The following is a 10,325-nucleotide window of genomic DNA, read 5'->3' on the forward strand; positions in this document are numbered from 1 at the left end:
CATGAATGCTAAAAGGGAGTATGATGGGATTTGGAATTCCATATTTATGTACTTGGCAAATTGGATACATCCTTGGCCTTAGCTGTCTCCTCTCTCCTCTGCCCAGTATAACTCTGAAAACAGTAGCTAAGGCTTACAAAATTCCCACAAATATGATCTATTCCATTATTGCCTTACTACTAGGTTTCATGTTGTTATTTTTATTTTGCTTCAGTTTTTTTTCTTGCCAAATAAACAATGCATGTAAAGGTAGCTGTTTTTGTTTCTTTCTTTCTTTCCTTGTTTTCTCTATACTCTTATCTGGTATTTCTTAGTTGTTTTCATTGGGAACATGATTCTCTCATTTCTTATTGTTCATGATAGTAACCTCCTTTATATTGTGACTGATCACAACAAATATGATAGTCAAGTAAGTGGAAAAATGAAATAGTATCTACCATTTTCCCATGAATGATATAAAAATAATACATTCTACGTGTCACCCCAAATCCTTGTAGTATTTGATTCCACATGAAATTCCTCTGTGCTATGCCTATATAAAAATTAAATAACATAAATATAATATATTTAGGATAGTACCTGAGAAAAAAATAATGTAAAATTTTTTTGTGTGTTTTCCTCATCCAACCAAATTTACTTTTTATGAAATAAGAATGTACCTAAAATGAGGCTTGTAATATTTCTGAAGTTCTTCAAATGTATTTTAATAGTATTTGTCTTATAGTTTATTATACATAAACATATGGCCCAAACTAAAAGCAATTATCATTCTTCTAATTTGTTTGCAAATTGGCTTATTAAAAAAATTAACCAAACTAAGAAACCTTCTTTTAATTTTGGCTCTTCCATGAACTGTCCTGTTCCTCTAAATAATCTATTTGAGTACTCAAGTCATGCTTTTTTAATCCATTAAATAAAGACAATATGGTTAAATATTCAGTAAATTTCTTAATATATTTAAAAATCTTATGTTTCTCTCTTTTTTGTAGCTAAACTCCAAAGCAGCTGGCTCTAATTGGATAGAGAATATAAAACTCTCACAGAATTGTTTGATTAAAATAATTAATTTATGAATTCTTTATTTAGCAACAGAATGCTTGAATTTTGTTATTACCATCCAGAATCAAGTATACATTTTCCAACTTTTATTGTGGCTAGATGTGGCCATAAGACTAAATTCTGGCCAACAGTCTAAACACAAAAGTGATAAGCAATACTGAATGTTGCCCATAAAGAGAATAATTGGGCTTTCCATTTATCTCTGCTTCTTGCTTGGTGGGATAGTGAAGTGAAAGTAGAAGATAAATAATCATTTTAGATTATTAGATAAACTCTTTATCTACAGAATAGCAGAACAAAACATAAAAGAAGCCTAGGTATCCAACCATGTAACCACCATATCAGCTGTGATACAGGAGTGAGTTTCTTGATACTTTAGTGATGTTCATGACAGACAATATTTGCATCAACTAATGTAATTATAGATTTACTAAAGTAAGCATAAATAATATGTACCCTGACACATATTTTTTTGTTGACTTATAACTTTCAGAAAACAATGTACCAGTAATGTTGTAATTGAAGATATCACTTTATAAATGCTGCAAGATATAAATTAAGTAGAAGAAGTATTTACAAAATTGTGGGGTTATTTCTTTACGTATGATTTTATAATTTGCAAATTTGCTCTTCTCGTGTTAATTATTTTCTTTAACCCCAAATAACTATGTGCATTATTGTTTTACTGACAGTTTACATAAAAGAATACAGAATCCTGATGGTGAAAATGTTTAGTCAAGCTTAACAATTGTTGGATACAATACTTTAAAAAAATTTAATTATTAGAAAGGAAAACCTAGTATAATCTTAATATTTAGGGGCATAGTAGACTTTGAAGACCTTATTATCTTTCACCTAAAATAATAAAATTACCTGTTAAATTGTGTATTTATCTCTAACAGTTTTCTTTCTCTTCTTATAATAGCTTGTGATGTCATTTAACCAATGAAACTTATACATTGACATCATTATATTAAAATTTATTACTTTAAAATGAAGCAGTATTAAGTATGTTATTTAATCAATTGAAGAACCAAGAAGCAATGCTTTTATGATTATGGTAATTTCTTTAATTAACAATAAAGAAAATATTAAATATAATAAAAGAAATATATAAACAAAGTTAAATACGAAATCATTGATCTACAAATATAATTTATAGATCCCCTCCTTGGTAATTTGATCATTTCCTCCTGCTTATTCCTAACCTTCTTTTTTAACAAGACCTTTTTTTTTCTGGACATATTTTTATTGTAGAAGAGTTTGGAGTTTGAACATAGTCTTCTATAAAAAGGAATTGTTTTCCTTCTTTACCTACTATCTTGCTGCAACAATGACCAGAGCATGCCCAGTCTTATTTCATCTCTACCCTCCCTACTCCCACAACGTTTCAAAGCAGATCCCAGACACAATAGCCTGTTATTGCTAAAATCCTCAGTAAGTAGCTTTTAAAATAAGCCTCTTGTTAAATGTAATCACAAGATCACAATCACATCTAAACTTAAGAATGCTAATTCTTTGTAATGTCTTATTTCCTCAACTATATCATGCTTACAGCATATTTCTCAGATATAAAGATGCATACAAATTACTTGCAGACCTTATTTAAAAATGTAGATTTTGACTAAATCATTTGGGGGTGGGATCTGAACTTTCTCTATTTGATTTCATTGCTTCTTATCACAGTATGAGTAATAAAGAACTGAAATACTTTCTTGTCTACCAGTATCCTCAAGTCCAAAGTTTTAAATAAAAACAAAGCATATTGACTTATATTCCACTTTTATTCTTGAAACTACATTACAATTAAATTTTTATTTGAAAATGGTTATGCTTTCAGAAAATTTACATGTACACAAAATATCTATGCATCCTTCATGAATATTTCCTAATTGTTAATATTTTACCATAGCTGCCAAATCACTCCCCTATCTTGTTTATCCATGCATATTAATATTTTTCTGAAGTATTTAAGAAATCAGACATAGTCTATAATAACCCTTAAAATATTTCCATATTTAGTTCCTAAAACAAGGATACTGCTTACATAACCAAGTACAAAGATCAAAATCAGAAAACTAACACTGATAAAATACTAGCAGTGTGAGAGACTTCATTCATTTTTGGTGTTAGATTAATCTAGGATCATGTGTTGTATTTAGGTAACATACCTCTTTAGTCGCCTTCAATCTGGAAGTGTTCCTCGATCTTTTTTTCCTTCTTCCTTCCATGACCCAGATACCCTGAAAGATTATTGCTTAATCACTTTGCAGAATAGTTTTCATATTGTGTTAGCAGATGATGAATTCGGCCAGTGATACCACAGAAGTTATATGATCACTTCTCCATCAGTGCAATATGTAATGGGGCACACAATGTACATTTAACCCATTGCTCATAATAATTTTTATCACTTGGTTATATGTTGTCTGTAAAATGTTCACACTTTAAAGTTAAGTAGTAATATTTTATAGTATGATAGTTTGAATTTATGTAGATATGTTGTTTCTCAAAAAACAAATATTAAATAATTTGGAACTTATTTTGAGTCTTTCCTGAATCCATTATTATCATGATGATTGCCTGATTCTGTAATTCAGTTATGTCTCTATTCATTTTATTAGTTAATATTATACTGGCAGGTGGAAACTTTTCCTTTCTTCTTTGTTTTGTTTTTTGTTTGTTTGTTTTTCTCAGTAGGAACTCCAGATGCCTCTTTTTATTTAATAGTTTGTAATCTTTAATTTTCCTTATTTATTTTGATGCTCAGTATTTCCCAGTTTTGGCCAGTTTCTATCTGGTCTTAACCTGTCCCATTATTTTTAGAGAACTTTCTTCTTGTTTGCACAAGATTTTTCAGTCTCAGTTTACACTGTTCTTGCTCAAGCACCACGACTAGCCATTTATTTCCAAAAAACTTGGCCTCCTATTGCTGAGGAATAGTGTATTCTGTGCTACTAAAGTGTTATTGATTATAGGTTCTCAAATATTAGTTGTATTTAAAGTGAAAAAGTCATTTTTGTATAATTGTTAATAGAGGTAAAAGTTAATTTTATAAATATTATATACATTTATTAAAAAGTATCACATAAATTACTTACAATTTTTATTTAACATTTATATTAAATGTAAAGTGTCAATAAATTCAGTGAGCAGAAAATGAGGCATATCATATTTTTAATAAGAAAAGGAAACCAACTAAACATCTTCGGTAGAAACTAAATTTTTAGACAATTCTATTTGTAATTACAACAGATAAATCTATAATTTAAAAAATAAATTCTTACAAGTTTTTTATATGATTATGATAAAGCAAATTGTGTGTAAATGATGAATAGTTCAAGGATTAAGGTCAATTGTGTGACATTGGGTTACATTTTTTTTTTTATAAAGAAGAAAAGCTATTAAAATTATCTCAAATGACAAACATACCAGTTTAAAAGAAACATGTACTTTAATTTGTTAAGTTCTAACCTTTTCTGTATTAGAAAAATACTTTGACACAAACACTTTACAAATGTCAGCAGAAAATCCATACTCCATTTCTTCACATTGGTTTTGTGACATTGTGCTTGCTGATATTCGACAAGGGATAAGTTGGGATTGATTTCATCTGCCACTGCTCTTTTCTGTTGTATTATGGGAAATTAAAGGGCTAGAATGAACTGATTCCCTCAAAACCCAAACCTACAAAAGGTAATCATATTTGCTCTCTGGATCTTAAAAGTCAATAGAAATTTTAGGACTAGCACATGACTTTAAAGTAATTATGAAATTATTAAAGTCTATGAAGGAGAGACATGTTTCTTGCATATTTTATTAAAATGATTTTATAATCATTTTAAAAACTGATTTTGTATTTTGGGTAAGAGTCCTTAAACTTACTCTCAAGCTATCCTTAGATAAATGCATCCAGAGATGAATATTAAATTTTGGTCTTCATTATTGCAGAAAATTATGAACAATTGATGGGAGCTCACAGAATATTCAGATATACTTAAATGTCAGGAAAATTCAGTTTAAAGGAAGTAGTGTATTTAATCAATGTAAGAAAAATTTAACCTGGATAAGATAGAGAATAATGGACTTCTATTACTTCATAAGTAATTTTAATTCAATTAATTTTTGGTGAAAATTTAAACTGGTACAGTTTTTTTTATGAAGGGACATGTAGTAAAATCTCTGAAATTAAGGAATATACATACATGTCCTTTGACCTAGACATTTAATTTCTAGAAATATGTCATTTGAAGGTGCTTGCAAAATTATGCTGTTGTATGCCTTGAGATGTTCATTGCAATATTTTTGAGTAACAGAAAAAATATTAAATTTGCATTTTGTAGGGCAATTTAAATAAATTTTTACATCTGTATGAAGTAATGATATGTAGCCATAAAAATAAAGTTACTCTTCTAGGCCTTAAAGGAAAAATCTCCAGAAGAGATTAATATTTAATATTGTTAAAGGCAAAATGTATAATGATGTGTTTAATGTGTTCATTTCAGTATGAAAAATAGATATACTGCACAGTATGAATATTTAAATTATATATGAATGATTTTGAAGAGGTATGAATGGTGGTTACCTTTGGAAAGAGACACTGGGATATGGGAAATGGGGAAAACTTGTGTATTTCATTTTACATACTTTTCTGTTACAATTTTCTGACTACATAAATAGTTAATTGATAAATATATAATTTTATAAAAATGAATGTTTTATGTTAATATAAATAATGGCATAATCGTCTACCAAAGATATTGCTAATTATTTACATGAGAACTGAGAAATTAACAAAAATTGTGAGGTCTTTGAAAATTGATTTGGATTTATAAAAATTTTATGGTTTAGATTTTAAGAAAAGAAAAGTGTATAGGAAACAAATTGTATAGTAACAGATTTTAATTTAAAATATCCTTTATTTTTAAGAGTATAATCACATAAACAAATTATATCAAACCTATAGCAAAAATATATTTGCATTATTATGTTCAATTGTTTGCTTTAAATATAATCATTATAGTTAAAGAATAGCAGTAAAATATAAAAATACGTTGATTATCTCCAAATGTGTATTGCTTTGTTTATTGGACTAAGATGTATCAGCAGTTTGTCTACCCACTGTTAAAGTCAAAACATACGGATATGCTGGAGTTAACAAATAAGCACTATTCAAATTAGAATTGTGAATGACTAATTGTTCCTTCTTGCTGTAGATATAAACATTTGTTTGTTCTGTTGCTTTAACATTTCCTTTGTTACTTGCATATGCCCCTCTACTTCCCCAAACACACACACACACATATTTCTAATAAGTTGCCATGTATACAAAATCAGGACTTATCACCTATTTTGTAAAGTAAAGGCTATTTGATGGTTACTTTTATGTGTAAACATGGAGGGTGTTTCTGTTTGAAATTAATATCTTAATCAGAAAAGCACATTACCCTTCATAATATGAATGGGCTTTATCCAATCAGTTGAAGGGCTAAACAGAACAAAAAGAATAACTTTGCCCCAAGTAAAGAAGAATCTTCAACAGATTTCTTCCCTACTTCTTTTACAAACTGGCTTTTTCTGCCTGACTTTGTTCAAACTGGAACATCAGTTCTTCCTGGGCCTCCAGCAAGCCAGTCCACATTACAGCTTGAAGTTGCTTGCCACTATGACCATATGAGCTAAATCATTTATTATAGGTATAATATTATTATATATAAATATACATATATAATACATATTATACATATATGATAAATAGTATATTATATGTATATATAATCATATACATATAATATGATTTAGCAATGTATAATATACATGTATATCAGATAGGATATATATAATAATATTATACATATGATGTTTTAGCTCATATATGCATATATCCTAATATATAAATCTGTATATTGGTTCTAATTCTCTAAGGAATCTTTACTGATATAAGCTGCTCTCTGATCTATAGGGTTCACAATACAAACAGTGGCCTTTATACATACATTGAAATACTTTTTTGTGAGTAGATAAGATTTCATTAATAATTTTCAAAAAGTATGTACAAATGATATATTTACATAAATTTATAAATGACCCAATTATATACTCTAAAAAGTTTTCCGAATAGTTTTTAGAATCCACTGAACAATGTTCTTATAGAGTAGCTAAAAAAGTGATGGGCCAGTAAATGTGGCTTGAGCAAATGAAATAAGACAAACAATTCAAATATTAGTACATATTTATGTAATTAAATTTCTTTGCCTTGCCCTACAAATAAGTATTCATATTTTCTATTGGCAGTAAAAACTATAAACTTTGATAACATTTGAGTCTAGGTGGCTTTTGTTTCAAGTCTATAGAGCAAGATGTGTGGAAAAGTAATTCTCTGTAAAAGGAATTGTATTAATGATAAAAACTGATTTTTAGGGCTAGGATCACACTAGCTCTGTATTCTGCATCCCAGGTAACAGAAGTGTTTTTGCATTTTATAGGGGTGTGTGTGTGTGTGTGTGTGTGTGTGTGTGGTATGTGTGTTTGTGTGTGATTTTAGCAACCTCAAAAATCAAGGGGCTTTTGGAACAACTCCTCTTGCTCATATCTAGGGACAGTTCTAATAAAATCTACACTTACTTTGGGAATCTGAACTTAAAAGTTTATGTCATTTTTCTTTTGTATCTATGAGTAATAAGAATTTAATCAAATAATAACTTCCAAACATGCTTCTTGAACTTTTACTTGATTCAAATTTTAATGTTTTCACATTACTACATGCATCTTGAAGTTGTCAGAATGGAACATTTGGAAGTTTTAAATGTTCACTTCATAAATATGTCCCCTTGTTAGTCTGCTACTTTCCGGGAAAAATATTCTGGCTTATATGCTGATGTTAATTTTAAAATGACATGGATCAATGACCAAACAGTTTAAGTATTTATTTCCCTGGATATATATTATCCTATTGCTTAGTAGATGTCAATGATAGATACTTACACCTTTCTGATTAAGCACCCGTTGAACTTTAGATTGCAATAATCAGAGGGCTGTTCAATTTAAATTTTAGATTATGTAAGAAGTCTTCAGCCAAAAGACACTAAAATATGTGATGATTACTGTAGATGTTATGAAAAAGGCTGTTAAATCCAGTGGGAATGTTCATCAGCATACTGTAATCAGCAGCTAGAGAGAATGCTTAATTACAGTTATTTGGGTGACAAGTTGATGTAGTAGTGGCATTGAAAGCAGAAAAGGATGCCTGGATTAGCTCTTGCAACATGTAAGAGGATATGAAAATGCATCAGTATAGAAGAGAATGTCTCATTATATCACTGTTTATATTAATCTATCTTACTCTACGAATTCCAAATGTAACCCTCACCATTACTTCACTTAAATGTATCTCAGAGAGAAATACTTTATTTTATGCTAGAAATAAAATTTTAGCTATTAAAGAAGGAAACTTATTTTGTTCATTTTACTTATTTTAATAACTTACCTAGTGTTTATTTTAAAATAACATTTATCACCTTATTTCAACTTCTTGATAGTGTAGAAGACATGCAATTATTTTTGACTTATTAAATAAAATTGTATTATAACCTATGTATTTTTAAAGACATCTATCTTTAAAAGTTCTTATTTAATATCTTTCATCATGTTTATAAATAATTAAATTCACAGAAAGCACTTTTACAACACTGGTATAGCAGTTTCCTATGTCTGTTATAACAAATTACTTCAAACTGTGTGGCTGAGAACAACATAAATTTGTTCTCTCATAATTCTGGAGTACAAAAGTGTAGGCATTAACAAGGCAGCTGTTCCCACCAGAGGCTCCAGGAAGATTCCATTCCTTGTATCTTCCAGCTCCTAGAGGCTGTCAGCATTCCTGTGTTTGTACCTGCATCACTCCAGCCTCTGACTTTATGGTCAGAGTGCTTTCTTCCCTTCTCTGTTGATTTCTCTTCTCTGTCTCTTATAGGATACTAGCCACTGAATTAAAGTCCCAACCAGATAATTCAGGATGACTTCATCATCTCAAGATCCTTAACTGGATTAGATCTGCCAATACTCCTTTCAAAAAGGTAATATTCATAATTTCCAGGGTTAGGATGTGCACATATATTTTTTGAGAGCAGTCAACCCACTACAATTGGCTTATCTGATAGTATAGTCTATATTGCATTTCCTATTGGGAACAGCACATAGTTTTTGAAAGCAGATTCTAATAATGTATGGCAGGTTAACTAAATATGATGTACATTAAAATACTGTATTATGTCATGGTTTAATTTCAAGAATAAATGCTATATTTCTGGGCTACAACCAATTACTTAAATAGTAACAGATTTTATTTTAACAGATTATGACTTGTTTGAATAAAATTATTTTATTCCCTTTAATTTTTATTGAAAGACTTTATCCCTACTGATTATAAAAATGAACACTTACTTCAGTTTCATGAAATCATCATGTAGTTATTTTGCCATTCTATAAGCCAAGTGCTGTGATAAGCAAGAAATTAAAAGCTCTGCAAGTATTTAGAACTCTAGTAAATTAAACATAATAGAATATAACAATATAATTGCAGTATAATGCAATATTGTGTTTTGAATACAAGTACACACATACATACATCATATAATAAAATAGAATAGAGAAAATTTTAATTAACTTTGGTCAGTGAGCACAGTAGGCAAAGTTTCAGGGAGTTATGTGGTATCTGAGAAATTCTTTTTAAGATAATTAAGAGTTTGAGAAACAAAAAGTCAGTATAGATAGAAAGAAACAGTGACAGGAATGGAATCATAATAATATCTAATTGCTGTATAATAAATATGGTGGCAACAGAATGACCATGATGGGATTTCCTTATGCCTTGTTATGAAGGTTGGACATCTGATTGGTAAAAGAAATAAAAATTCTAAAATGAAAAGGATATGAAAATACAAAATTTGTATTTTAGTGGACTTATTTGATAACAGTTTAAAACATAAGTTAAGGGTGCTTAAGATTTGAAGTCAGGATATATGCTTCCTTATCTATTCTAAAGACAGGTAACAGCAATCAGATTTTTATTTTATTTTTTATTCTTTTTTATTTAAATTGTACATTAAGTTCTAGGGTACATGTGTAGATCTTGCAGGATTGTTGCATAGGTACACAAATGCCATGGTGGTTTGCTGCCTCCATCCCCCTGTCACCTACATCAGGCATTTATCCCAATGTTATCCCTCCCCAACCTCTCCACTCCTCGCTGTCCCTGTGCAGCCCCC

Source organism: Aotus nancymaae, unplaced genomic scaffold (assembly GCF_030222135.1).
Source record: "Aotus nancymaae isolate 86718 unplaced genomic scaffold, 86718_ANA_hifiasm-v0.15.2.pri h1tg000040l, whole genome shotgun sequence".
Taxonomy (NCBI): domain Eukaryota; kingdom Metazoa; phylum Chordata; class Mammalia; order Primates; family Aotidae; genus Aotus; species Aotus nancymaae.